Here is a 15267-nt window from a genome sequence, read left to right on the forward strand (position 1 = left end):
AACTTTTCCTTTTTTAGACACTTAACCAAGTCCAGTTCCATTTGGGCCCTGGCCTTCCTGACCACATCTCTACACAACCTAGCAGCTTCCCCAGGTTTCCTGTCTCTGCTTCTACTACCTGTGCATTTTTTTCCTCACTATCCAGTTTGACCAGCAGGTCCCAGATCAGCCATGCCAATCTATTGCCTTCCTTTTCTGACTTCCTACACCCAGGGAAGGAGAGTTCTTCTGCTTTAAAGAAAACATCTTTAAAGACCTTCCAGTTCTTCTCCCTTGCCACTGAGGACAAATTCCTAGGGAGTTCCATTGACTAACACTCTGAAGACCTGGAATTTGTCTTACCTAAAATTAAACATCTCAAATTTACTCTTTGCCTGTCTGATCTCTCTCAAGAGTGTGAACACCACCATTACACAGTCACTAAACCCAAGCAGCCTCCGATTCTGATATCATCAACCATTCAGTTCACTAGCATTGGCGAGAAACAGGTCTTGTCAATTTCTTGAAGGATAACTCCTGAATTCCTATGAACTATTTACTTTCAGTCTCCCTGTCACTTTTTCATCATTATAAGATTTCAAGTGTGTAGAAGGCTGAGGGCTCGTTATCACCTTGTCCCTCTAACTTAGCTGTGCCATCCCATACCTTGTCATGGACATTCTATCACCTCTCATCCCCTTCCAACCTAGTTGAATCACTGGCAGTGAGCCCAGAGGAATCCCAGGCCCAATTCCTCCTCCCACTTTGACCCAGTTAGACCCCATCTATTGTCAGGAGGCCTAGCACTAAATAAACCACCCCATTATAAAAAGAAGAGTTCTTCAGATGGCACCAGTGTTTTAGCCATATTTTGAGCAGGTAGATCTTCTTGCTGCTCTACCCAACCACCTTCCTGGGGAGCCTATTCTATTGTTTAACAATCCTTTCCAAGTGTTTCCTGATATCAAAACTAGATTTCACTTAAACTTAAGGCCATTTCCCCTCATCCTGTCACCAGTGAGGAGATACCAGCTCTGCTCTCACTGTAAGCACCTTACAGGTATTGGAAGAGAGCAATAAGATTCCCTCAGCCTCCTTTTCCCCAGACTAAACAGCCCCAGTTCCTTCAGTCGCTTCTCACAGGGTGTATTCTCCAAGCCCTTCACAAGCCTTGTTGCTCCTTTTTGGACCTGCTCCAGCATCTCAACATCCTTTCTGCACTGAGGTGCACAAAACTGAACACAGTATTTGAGGTGAGGCCTCACCAATGCCAAGTACAGAGGCAGGATGACCTCCCTAGTCCTTCTCACCACACCATGCTCATATAAACCAGGATGCTAGTAGCCTTTTGGGGCACACTGCTGGCTCATATGCCACTGAGGCTTTCCTCATTTTTGTGTCTTTTATCTTATTTTCTATTCCACCTCTGTCCCAAGAAAACTGTATTCTTCCCTTTGCAGTTTTCTTACATTCCTTGAAAGCAGACTACTCAGAAAGTCGACTTAGCTTTATGTACATGTTTAAATGTACATAAATGAACATTCCTAAATGCAAAACTGACAGGGACTGTAAATAGTAGCCATCTGTCATTAAGCAACAAGATGCACATAAAGCAAAGTAAAAATCAATAGGAAGAGCTCCTACAAGGAAGAAATTTCATTTTTAGAAGGAGAGAAGCATAGTATTCTAGTCTTATATAACTTGGTGGAAGACCTGCTGTTTGCTTAGAAATATTACAAACCATCTTACAGAAAAGGACAAAAATACAAGACCTTCAGTAACTACATCATGCAAAATGTGGCTAGAAAATTCTGCTTAATAATGACACAATTGTGTTACATTTTGTTTTTAAAAGCTAATTGTTTTTAAACTTAATTTGCCGTCATTTTTACAGCATTATTAATTCTTGAATGTTGATTATTGAGTTAAACCTTATCACAGTGATTTGACATTTGAAATGTCCTAATAAGAGTTACACCAATACCCAATAAGTAGCTTACATGTGCAAAGTTTTCCATAGTAAACAGGACGATACAATTCAAAAATATTTACTATTACAGTTACTAAAACCACAGAAAAGAAATAAAAGATTTCAAAAGAAATGGAGAGTGGATTGAATAATATTCCGAAATGTAAGCAAAGATTGTATTCCACTCTAAAACTGTATGATGGTAGGTTTTGTTGTGTTTTTTTTTGTTTGTTTGTTTTTGGTTTTTTTGTTCCCCCCCCCACACCCCCCCCAAATATTCTTCTTAGCTTAATACATGAGCAAACCTTATTCTCTACTCATATGAGTAAGTCTCTTAAATGCTGTGGGTGTCTGAGTTACTGGAAATGTTTAGTTTGGCATTTTTTAACCTTAAAGAAGCTTAAACATGATAGCATATACTTTGAGCAGAGAAGGGTGGAAGTATAAGAACTTCATGAATTTGCCCATATGTAGGAAAGAACAAGCTAGTTCAGTCTCCACTTTCAGTATGGTGGACACAAGGTACATTCAGACAGTTTCAGATGATGACCTGAAAGTGTGGCTTCAGACAGAACTCCAGCTATCTGCATCTTAAAGAACATATGCACCCTTAGGGATAACAGGAGCCTTTCCCACTCAGCCTGATGTGAAAGGTTATTTTCTGATTTGATTGGGAATAAAGATAACCCAGTTGTTATATAGACTTGTTTACATCAAGAAACTACAAGAAATATTAAATTTAATACTAATGTTCATTGCAAATTGACAGATCTCTCCAGATCTTTATCCCTTTATCTCCATTTTCACTTTTTACATGCTCTAAATCTTTGACTAATATTAATAGATAAGAAATCATTAAGTCAGAATGAAGATCTTACATTTACACATATACATAAACGTCTTGCAAAGATGAAAATGCTCTAAGATGCAGAATGTGGATGTAATTCAGCTTCAGAACATTTTAAAGTTTTTTTCCCCCCTCATCTTCACTAATTTCATTTCATTTACAATTAACATCATTTCTCTGAAATATTTAGATTTTTTTGCCCTTCTTAGAACTGAAATAGTGTCACCAAAGAACAAATAAGAGATAGGAGTCCACTAAAAGATCATAATAACAACAGCAAATCTGACACTGAATCCGCATGTTTAAATTCAATGTGTTTTATAAATGATACTGTGGCTGATGGAACTTCTAAGATCACAATAATACACAAATTATCAGTTTTAAAATGTTTATTTTACTCTACAGTGAGGAGGAAAAAAATTAACTAAAGAAATCAAAGACAGACATTTTGTAAAAATAAAATAAAAATATAAATATAATCCATAGGGAAAAAAAAATTAAACAATTAAAGTCAAAGCATTAAACAAAAGTTTGATGTTTAATTTCCAGGAAGAAGCTCAAAACATAGTTGGAATATTGCAGTTATGGCTCACTAAAATATCATCATCAAAACTTTCTTTTCCTAGTTGCTAACCACTTACAACAAAATTCATGAAATTGCCTATTTTAGCAAGAAAATCTTTAGAGGAAAAATTATTGAAGTTCACAATGGAGTTTTGCCACAAAAAGCTTAGCAACTGAAACTCTTTATCTGCCATCAAGGTGGAATGATTGAGACCCCAAATCAAGTACTTTGCTCCCCCTTACCACTCAGGCAAATGTTTTGACTCCATAATATTTTTTGACAAATCTTTTTTTTTAGTAAATATTTCTAAAGAATAATCAAAATAAGAGGGACAATTTGATAGATGTGAACAGCAAAGATGGTTTTCATTATGCAAGAAGAAAAATTCTCATTTGACTTCTTCAATTCTTCATGATTTTTTTTTCCCCATTTTCTTGTTGTATTTTACAGCAGGTTGCAACTGTTCTGTTCAGTAGAATCATATTTAATTGTTTTTATCTCAATTCTCTTAGACAACCCAAAAAAGTAAACAGTCATTTCATGATGTGTAGAAAATATCTTTTCAACAAAACTGCAAAAATGTTTGAAGAGGCACCTGTGAAATGGTAATATCATCCCCTTGATTCTCCTAATGTTTCATCCTATAAAATTATTTTAGCCTGTGACATATTATAGCATTGCCTTGCAAATAGAAGTGTCCAAAGGCTATATTCTCTTATGCATTTTGGAAAAAAAACCCAAAAAAACAAAACAAAAAAAACCACTCCAAATACAAACCACACCTCACATGCTGCTTTTACAGCACACGCATTCTCTTCCTCCAACACTTTTCCTATCCCAGCGTTTGATAGATAAGGGGTCCTGTAAAATTTATGCCTTAGTCTGCCTCTGAAAGCTGTTGCTGTGATACCTTACAAATTTATGTACAGAAAGATCTGCATAACAGTTTACCATCCTGCTCTGAGAGAACAAACTCGACTAAGTTTTCCACAGCTTCTCTGACCTTCTCTGTCCATTCTTACTGTGCAAACAATTCATCTTCTCCCATGCAGTTTGCAAGCAGAACTCTATTGAGCCAGTTGACTGGTGTCAGGGATCTCCCTTGCTAGCTACCCCTTTGCTCTTTTCTCTGTGCTGTCACAGCAGAGAAATGACTGTGTGGCGGACTAAGGCTGATATTTTGTTATGAAGGGTATAAATTGGGCAGGAAAGGAAAGAAGAAATAACAGTGTGTTTGTGTGTTTGCTTTGAGGAAGAAAAAAAGCCTTGACTGTTCCACATTCAAAAGGACAATATAAGCTACCATTTTTATGTTGTGTAGGTTAAAGTTCAGCTACAAATGAAAACATAGCATGCCAGTGGATTACAACCTTTGAAGTAACTTTATATTTTTTGTAAGTCCTGAGAGGCTTGAATAGGAGTGTAAAAAATTTTTAATATAAAATTAGATAGCTTTGTTAGCATGTAGTAAAGCCGCCGGTGAAATATCCTGCATGTAGCATGAATGGAAATTCTTCAGAAGAAATGTATTTGTTCCTCTAATATAAAAGCTGAGACCAAATCAGCTTAAAGAGTAATAGACTGAAATGGTCATGCCACTATGTTATGACTATCTTCTAATAAACTAGAAAGATGGAATACGTTCTAAGGTACATGTGCTCACTTTTTTGCATATATGACAAATTCTGGATTTTTACCCTTTTCAATGAAAAATAACATAGGCTAAGTATGTTTGGATACATTCATAAAGCTCAGGTTATAATAAATCCTTTCTTATCTACTACAAAGATAACTAGCATTAAAAGGACAAAAGAACAAGGAAGTACAAATTAGTTAAATCTGCTGCAGAGCTTAGCTTCCTTTTTGTAATGAATAACTTGAGTCTACTGGCTTTCCTACACTTTGTTATCCATGAGTTAAATGCTAGGATATTTGTTTAATGTGGTTGATCCAATAGAAGAGTTTCTTTTACTACAAATATTTCACATTTATTTAGCCAAATGAACAAATATAGAGGCTAAATTCTGATTTCCCCCCCCCCCCTTAAAGTACTGCTAGACCATAACAGTTCAGAACAAGGGTATATAAATTAAACAAAATAATTTAATAGACACAGAACTCAGGAGAATTTCATATTCCAGAAAAAGTATTTAATCCCACCTAAATTTGCACTGTTTCTTTCTTCAGCTGTACATGTCTCTAGTCAATATGAAAACTTCTTGAAAAATCCTTCCAAAGCTATATTGTTTCTATAACAGTGTTGTCTGGAATCAAACCTACAAGCACAATTCTAAAGCTGCAATTCTGAAGTTTTAGAGTGTTAAATATGAAAACCCTTCTATAATGCTGCCCATATCTTCTGATATCTTTTTCTGAAGTTAAAAATAGGATGTATAAACATACTTCTGATATCTATCTCAATGTGATGCCATCTTAATTTGAGACTAAATACTATAAAAATATTAGACACCAAGTTGTACAGGTTCATAGTAGGTGAGAGCCTAGCAGTTACACTTCAAGTGTGCATTTTGTCTGTGATTGTGATCACTCCATGTTCTAATGCTGCACTGGACTTAATCTCTCTCATGCCTAGGATGACAAGTGTGCATGGCTGGAAGTGCAGCAGCTGAAGGGGAGCCAGTTGGCAGAGCTGTAATCAGCAGCAACAGGCCAAAGGACAGTGTTGGACAGTAACAGAACAGTCACAGACAGACACAGGATCCCACATCAGTCAGCATCAGAAGAATAAAGCATCACCATAGCAAGGTCCCACATGACATGCGACAAGAAGAACTAGCTGTCAACACTCGCAAAGTACAGGAGCCACATGCTAATTAAAATGACTAAGGAATGATTCACTATACATTAAGTTCTTCTGATTCATAAGGCTGAAAAAGGAAAACAACAACAACAAAAAAATGAACACCCATGGGAATTCAATATTTTAGGAATTCGTAAAGCAATGCAAAAGATACCCCCTCCTCCCAGTGTAATTCACATTGAGACTTATATGATCAGGGCATTCTTTTGACCTTATGTTCAAATTACACAAGGTCTAGCAAAACATTTTGTCAAAAAAGGGCATCAGAGAGATGAAAATTCTGGCCAATCAAGTGTATTAACACAGAGAATATGGCTGGAAACTAAGGGAAAATCCTAGGAGAAATACTTAAAAATATTTTTAACACAAGAAGTGCAAATAAAATAAAAAAGGACCAACAATACTAAGACCTAATTCACAGCTTATAAGCAGCAGGACAGTTAAACTTTGCTTTCAGCAGAACTACATTAACAATGTCCTGCGTGTCAGAGTGCCACCCAGGCAGTATCCCCAGCACAAGCTTGTAGGTCAGCCTATAAACACTGTGTCTGTAAAAGTTATGTTGAAGACAGAGACATGCACACAAACATACATACTACCTAAGACATTTGGAAGATTTACCTGTAACCTGCTCCATTTCCATGATCTTGTTTGCTGTAGTCCCACAGATGATTGCTTTGGGGAAAAACTGTGGGATGGTGAATTCTAACAGCTGCAGTAATGAGTAGTCCCAAGTCAGTGGAGGGAGCAAAGTATTTTTCTTATCCAGATTACTCTGTGGGGAAAAAAAAAAAAAAAAAAAAAGAATAATGCATAACTTAATTTTGAGAATATAAGCTTGTTATCACTTAACACATTAAATCAGATATACTAACAGAAAACCTATCCTGTATACTGGCCACTGAATTTTGGCATCAATGGCTTGAAGAGAGGATCAATTTAGAAATATCTTTATTAAAGCACGTATTACAAATAAATGCATGTTCAATAATTTGAAATGAAGTTTCAACCCCTGCACAGATAACCTTTGAAGGAAAGAACAGATCAATGTTCAGCTTGTTTTACTTCTCTGCTGTACGCTAAGGAAGATTCCCTGTGGAAAGTATCATGTACACAGCTGAGAGGGCTCTGAAAATCCTTTTGCAGCATAGGTACCATAGTTGCTGCTCTGTCAGACAGCTCTCAAACAGCACTAGGCTACATTAACTCACCAGATCAGAGGAATATACTACCTAAGAACATCAGTGTTTTAATTTCCATCTCCAAAATGCAGACCTCAAAGCGCTGAAGTTAAAAATGAACCAGAATCTATCAATTTTGATGCATTCGAACCAATTCAACATGAAACGGGATATAAAGGCAATTAAACAAAGTTTACTTTTTTTTTTTTTAAGCAACACCAACAGCTAGACCTTCAACCACATTTATTTACATACCAGACAGATCCTTATCACCAGTTCCAGATGCTTTGCCTTGTCTAGTAATCACAAGAATGCAGGCAGCATGGCTCAGCTCATTCCACACACCAGATAAAAGCATTCTAGCACTAGCTGGTACCTGGATCTACAGCCATATCAAGAAGTGTGGACATGAAGGAATAGAAACCAAGCAGAAATACAAACTCACATACTACTAAGACAAAAATTACTAATCTCTTTGGATATATTATATATCTGCTGAAGTTTTAACAACAACCTCAAATATAAACAGTGCTAAACATAATGCTATATAACCAAGACCGATACAGTTTCAGTAACATATTATATAGAAATACATAAATATTTTTCTTCAACATTTTATTTTGAGTTTAATCAATTAAAGAACCACAAATGAACAACCAGTATCTTGGAGTATTTTAAACTGATAAAGCACTTTGATCCTTCATATCTACTGCCATGAGGCTTTTATATGACTTACTAAGGCAATCCTTCTAGAAGTAAGACACTCTAGAAGTGAATATAATTACATCACTCATCTGAAAAATACTGGTGTTATGTTAATATTTACATAAAGAAAGACTGTTAAGTCACCTTCCTCAACTACAACAAAAGTTATTAAATATATACAATTTTTTTGAAAACTAGTAACAAACCTAGTTATCAATTATGTACTAATATTTCTGCCTCTTAAGACCAAGCAGCAAAGAAAGAAGTGCAAAATAACATAAGAAAGAAGTGGTAAAATGTTCAGGAATACAAAATCCTCAACATAACCAGTTTTCTTCTTAAGGTTAAGCAATTATTCTTAGTGGTTTCTAAATATATCCTATATTTTTTAATCTTTAAACAGTAGATTGTGTGTTGTTGTTTTTTTCCCCACATAAGTGCAAAGACTCCTTCTCATGATGTGTGCCATTTTAAAATATGCGACCTTGTAGCTTCTCTTGTTATTTTCATTTAAAATATGACATTAGAGTTTTGAGCATAGACTCAGGTGTTTAGCATATTACAAATATATAATGAACACAACATAGTTTTATGTTATATGCTTCTAGGTACTCAGATAAAATATTTCTTTCTTAAACACAAATACATTTGTTAAGCAGTCAGTTTCTAAGTACAACTGAATCTAATTTTTCTTACTTTCTTTGTGGCTATCTCTAATTACCATGAAAAATGCAAATCACTTGTTTTAAATCTCCTTCCATTCTGTCTTCATTTTCAGAACTATATCCAGAGCACCTGTCTTTCATAGTAAATGAAAATAAGCAACTCACTGTCACATATCCATCTCTTTAAATTCTAAAAGGTACGGTGTTATTGTGTACTCAGTGAAATACCTCTCTCTTCTCAGGAATCACACCCATTTAAGGTTAATAAAATCCTTCTTGAAGGCAAACTAGATGTTTCAAATAAATACTAAAACCTTTTCTTTGTAAGCATGTCATTGCCTCAAATCTTTCCTGTCAGTTTCTTATTCTCTCTTTTCTTTTGAATCTCAAGCTACACTGATTTACCTTCACAAATGTATTAATGCTGGAGATACACAATAGCAGTTCTTTCCTTGATAACCGCTATTTCCACTTAAAATAGATGCTAGGTTAAGAATGTTTTAGCCAGGCTACAGGTGGCCCATCACAATTCACACTGCAGCCTGCACCCTGCTGCCATGTCATCATAGCAGCAGCTATGACCTGGCCTGCCTGCTCAAAACCACTGAGCATCAGCACACTATTAAACTCACCTGGGCTGAAACCAGAGCATGAGACACAGTGCAATACTGATTCAAGGTATGGCAGATAATTTCACTTTCTTTGATACATAGGCTAAGCACAGCCTTGCAAACAGAAATATATATATATATATGCTGCCAAGCTTTCTAATCAATTTTGAGAAGAGACTTCAAGTCTACCAATAAAATATTTTGTTGCTGCTGTTCATTTGCAACTCCATTTCTTGTTAACATAAATATACTACTTTTGATTTTTCAAACAGAATTTACAGAACTGTATTCTAAAACTTGATCATGTCTCTTAACCAGACTTCTATAAGCCCTCTTACCAGAGAGAGATTCTCCTCAATTCACAGTCATGACTTGTTTGTATTACACCTTTTGGTAATATGTACATTTGTGAAAAACTGTTTTGAAGGATGAAGTACAGACAGTAAAACTGCACGAAAAGTCTCTGAACACCTTGAGAGCTAAGAATCATAACTACTGCCATCAAACCAGACTGATGCATTAGTTTCACAAAAGCAAAGACAAGAAACCCACTAGCCTTAAGCTTCTTTCTTGTTCTCAATATATGTTTTAATATAAAACATTGAAATTAAAGTAAATTTTGCTACTTTCTATAGACTAACTGCATATTTTACGAGGGCTGCTCAGAAAGTAATACTACCTAATTGGAGAACAAAAAGAAGGCAATAACTGTACCTGCTAGTGGGATAAAAACTCTACAGGAAAAGTAGTAAGTAAAAAAAGAAGGCAAATCAGCTCAAAAAAAAAAATAAAAAATTCAATATTTGTGTAAGAAAAACATATAGCATACTTATAATTTCTTCACATTTTTTGGAGGCATCTCATTACCTTGAAAGAGCTTCTGATATGACAAAAGGTGACAGTGACTTGCCAGGCAACATCTTTGTAAACATTTTTCAAGGTTGCTGATCTAATTTTCTCACAGCTCCTAAAACATCTGTCATGAGTGATTAAAAAATGTAAGAATTCATAATGCTCTGTTTGAGAAAAAATAATTAAACATGTTCCAATAAAATGAGAATTACATGAACTTGATGAGAGCTTCTTTGATGTTTAAAAAAGTTAGGGTCTTTTTATGTATTTTCCTTTTACATAGCTTTACATAGCTTTTAAATTTTCAACTATAAATTCTGATCCAATTGGAACAGAAGTATGAAATGTAGTGATGAAGCATTACTGTAGTAGCACTGACCTCTGAGAAAGCAAGCCCCCGCAATTTCATTAACCTCTGTGTTCCCATGTACTTTAGAGACAACACAAAGTGATGTAAATAGTTTGGGTAATCATTATGTTATTACATGACATTTGAATGGAAATTCCGTCCACTATGTAGATTTCTTTTCACATGTGAAATGAGATAAAATATTATTCATACATCTGCAAGGTTTATCAAAGTTAGAGTTAATTTATGTTGTGGTGTAACCCAGGAGCAACTCAGTACCAGTCACCTATTAGCTCACTCCTCACCTAGTGGGAGTAAACTGGAGACAAAATAGAACTTGTGGATTGAGATAAAAACTGTTTACTAAGACAGAAAAGGAAAATGGAAACAAAAATGCAATGTTAACAGTATATACATAACCACAGTACAATTACTCTCCAGTGCACTGCTAACAATACAACTGCCCATTGACTTACAGCCCACTAGCAACTCAGCATGTCACCACTGACACCCAGCCAATCCTCCAGCAGCAGCAATATCCAGTCAACTTTCCACAACATCATGGCCTTTTGGTGTGGTGTCAAGAATAATTACCATCTTCATTCAGACACTGTCCTGGCTCCTTCCTGTCCCACGACCACCATAGTGATGTCTCTGCCTCATCCATCAGCCTGGCCTAGCCCTGTGTTGTCTCCCATCACTCAGCAACAATTAAAACATCAGTGTGCTATTGACACTGCATCATCTGAAACCAGGGCTATGCTGAATATGAAAGGTTTTTCTCTCCATTATTTTATCCTTTTCAGAAATGATATGTATTTACAGAATTGCAAAAATAGCTTTATGAGCAAATCTATGTTCAAATTGCAGGAGGAAAAGGGTGTGAGATACCTGATCAATGCTGTTTTGAAGATTTGCACTGGCATTACGTTTGTGCACAATATATAAATATATGCAACCTTCTTTTCAATCAGCATGGGTGTTTTTGTTTTTGGTTTGGTTTAGTGTGGCTTAGAAATTAATTCTATGCCTCTGTCCTTCTCTAGAAGGTAGGGATTATGAAATAAAGCTTGCTTCTGTACTGACTTCCAGATTCTGTATGTTTTTTTAAACATGCATAACTATTTCATTTTACAAGTGAATACAACAGTCTGTTCTTCAGAATATTTCTCAAGTTCAGACCAAAACATTTTGTTTATATATACATCTACAGAGGAAGCAATACGGTGTGTACAGGTGAGGTTTTTATGAGCACCATATGTTGTCTGAAGTGGAATTCTGCAAGAATGGGTATTGTAGCTTTCTAGACCAGAATTGTAAGTAGGATCAGTACCCTGGCTTAGAAGACCAATTCAATTGTTCTGCTTTCAAGACCAGGAGGAGAAAGTATTCTCAGAAAAACTGGTAATATAAAATTGAGGAAAGAGTTTCTTTGCTTTGCTCTTCCCCTCCCACTCTGACCCCAGAAAGAATATCGGCATTGCAAGAAACACTGAGAGAAGGAATACTCATGCCAAATACAATTAGAGAAGAGTTGCAGAACAAACTGTATTATGAGAAACAGTGTACTTACCAAAAGCAAGGCATGTCAAGTATTTCGTTGTTAAGATAGATACACACTGTCATGAAAAATCTGTACTTTTTGTATTATAAATATGGGAAATAAGGATGAGAATTACATTTTTTGTGGATACCCATAATGTTTTATGTCTAGTGCAACTCTGAGCTGCACAAGTTTCATTTGCATTAGATTAAAACCATGTGAATTTTTAAGTTGTTATTACATTTATTTAAAACTCATGAAACCTGTATGAAAGCCCTATTACATTTCTCTCTCCTATTTGATTTCCCTTGTTTCCCTTTTCTGTCCCTATTCACCCATGCTTCAGAATGCTAGCTTTCCATTCCCCTGCTTCAGTGTTAAGCCCAGGAGAACTTTTAATTTTCATCTCATACCAAACTTTCTGCATTTCTAATTTATTTCCCAAGAAATTCAAAAACCTTATTTTATTTTTGACATGTCTTCAATATTGAGTCTGAAAGAGTATACAGTCCCACTGCTGTGCTAAGCCAACACCAGGGTAGAAAATTTTAACTGGTTGCTCCAGTGAAATCCCACAAACTTTATAGTTCGTCTTGGCCATCTGTCTCTTCTTTGAACTGGTAGCAACTGGAATAAAACTATTTCCAGAATGGCTTGAAGTTACACATAATGGAGTAACTATTCCTGATAGGAAACAAAGTGCTACTCATTCATGAATCGATTTTCAAATGAGTATTAAAGAAGTCTGCTTGATGACTTAGTGGAAGTTGTTGCTTATGTATATATTAATCTCTGTTAATTTTTATTTTTAATTTTAAGATGCATCAGATGGCACATTTAAACTAATTTTTATTCTTACAGTAGAAATAAAATTAAAAATATATAAGTTATACTCTGAGGACAGGATTAGAAAAGAGCCAAGAGGGTAGTGACTGTGTGCCCCGGTGGCACAGTGGTAGGAATGCCGCTTGCAACACCGTAGGCCCGGGTTCGAATCCCCCCTGTGGTGCAAGTGGTAGAAGTGTCGCTCTGCTGCCCAGGAGGCTCGAATCCTGGAAGTTGGACTTGATGATTTCTAAGGTCCCTTCCAACCCGCACGAGACTGTGATAATGTGATACTGTGACTACCCAAGAAATGACTATCTAATGAGTAGAACCCTGACCACAGTTGTGTTTTCAAATCTCAGCAAGTAATTGAACCATAGTTTACTCCTTCCATTTTCTCTACTCTGTTCAGTAGTTTATACTTCTTAATCTGAATTCAATAGATATTTGCAGTATTTAAATCATTAATCTATGCTTCCTGGCTGCATATATACTACTGCCTTCATGATAACCCCCTATTCTGCAAAATTGCAGGTAAATATTCAAAATCAATGTCTCTAGCAGCTAAGCTCCAATAGATTTGGTGCCATGCTACTTTCAGGACATATATTACATTAGTTTCAGACTTGTCGCTACAAATTACATAGAATTTTTAAGGGAATATAAACAAATATGAGCCTAGTTGATGTAGTTTTATGCACTACTTCTGAATTTGGACCCATCTGTTTAGTCTCATTTACGTTAACAAGATCCATACTAGGGTCTTCCTGTTAAGCGTACAATCTTTTCCTTTTGAATGTGCAAACAGTGGAAGGAAAATCTTGTTATTTACAGTGATTTGCTCTATGAGACTCTTGGCTACATTGTAATTAATCCACATAGTCAGTACAGAGAAAAATAATAATTTTTTTTTTAAAAGCTCTTTTATGAATACTTGTTGAACACATAATATACTTCAGAGTTAATGGGGCTTCCATTTGTCCTTTAGGCGACTTTATTGATTCATTTTGTTTCTAAAAACAAAAACAAAAACAAGAAAAAACTGAAGCAGCAGATAATGGAATAATAAATTGCTGTTCATTGTCTAGAATTATTATTTTAGTATTTCTGTGCATTGGGGGATTCAATTATTGCCAAAGAAAGAGGAAGAAATAATCTCAGTCTACTCAAATTTGAAAATGGTCAGATTTACTACTAATTCATGTTAAATGATGGTTTAAACTCAGGAATGCAACAGTAGAGTAAATATATATAATAATAATAATTTAATATAAACAAAACTGTATGTTAATGCTTTTGTACTTGAGAATGAAATTAAAAACACTGCATTGCCAAAATGAAAGAAACAAACAAACAAAAAAGCCTAATTGTTATACTCATCTACCAAATGTTCAGAACAGATGGAAGCAAACCTTGAAAAGGAGAAGCTCTGGAATGGTGAATGAGGGAAGGACCTTAAAACTTCTTCTGTGGCAAAATGTTCTATTTAGAATTATCCAGATATTTCGCAGGTGAAAAGTAGACAGTAGTTTTGTTAGTCATACGTACATATTTGGTCATGTCAAAACATCATTGTTAGTGCCATATGTGGCATTCAAAGAAAACAGATCTGCAGGACTGGAATTTAGGATTCTCTTCAGGATGCCAAATAAGTACTCAAATATCTATTTTTTAACGAGTTTCTGTCTGGAACGAAAAAGTTTTCCTGTGTCTCTCTTTCAGGTAATGTCACTCAGATGATCTGGATAGACTTAATTATCACTTACATGACTTGGTGAAGAAGCAAAGCCATTCTCATCTTGTTTGTTTTCCAGTGCTATGTATATAATCCTAATTATTCCCCTTTTCATCCACTGTGAATAAAAATAGTAGCATATTGCTTTTGTAGTGAAACTAAGCTGAATTCATACTGGCTAGATTTATCTCTGGAGCAAGCCCTATCATGAAGCTGACCACAACAACAACAGAAATACTGACTTCTCAGAGGGGAGGCAGATGAAAAGGGTCAAAATGGAATTAAATTTTTTCATCAAACTTCATTTGATATCTTCTCACTATACAAGTTATACACCCTTTGGCACATTTCTTTTCTAGGAATAAACCATAATGCTGATATGAAGCAAAAAACAGAACAAAACAAAAAACAATCAAACAAACAAACAAAAACCCAACCCTGATTTCATGTTAAGTTTTGAAGTTCTGGTACAAAGAAATTCATTTTTCCTTTAAATAAGGAAAATCTTAAAAAGTCAAACCACTGTTGTGTATAAAATTATAATTCAGAGAAGAAAAGGCGAACCATCTAAAAATCTCTTTGAAGTTATTTAGCACTCTTCCTGAGCTTAATACATTAAA

At 35.4% G+C, this 15267-nt stretch overlaps 1 long non-coding RNA gene across 2 annotated transcripts in view; it reads right to left on the reverse strand.

Moving 5' to 3' along the window:
• The window catches only part of LOC107309561 (uncharacterized), a 73005-nt gene extending 66027 nt beyond the window's left edge, over positions 1-6978 (reverse strand). For both annotated transcript variants that reach the window (XR_014942800.1, XR_014942801.1), the window contains exon 1: positions 6803-6978. This is a non-coding gene — a long non-coding RNA (uncharacterized LOC107309561). The remainder of the gene's footprint in view (positions 1-6802) is intronic.
• Between the last annotated feature and the right edge of the window lie 8289 nt (positions 6979-15267).

The sequence above is a fragment of the Coturnix japonica genome, chromosome 2, assembly GCF_054131305.1.
Source record: "Coturnix japonica strain WE chromosome 2, WE-NBRP24, whole genome shotgun sequence".
NCBI lineage: Eukaryota > Metazoa > Chordata > Aves > Galliformes > Phasianidae > Coturnix > Coturnix japonica.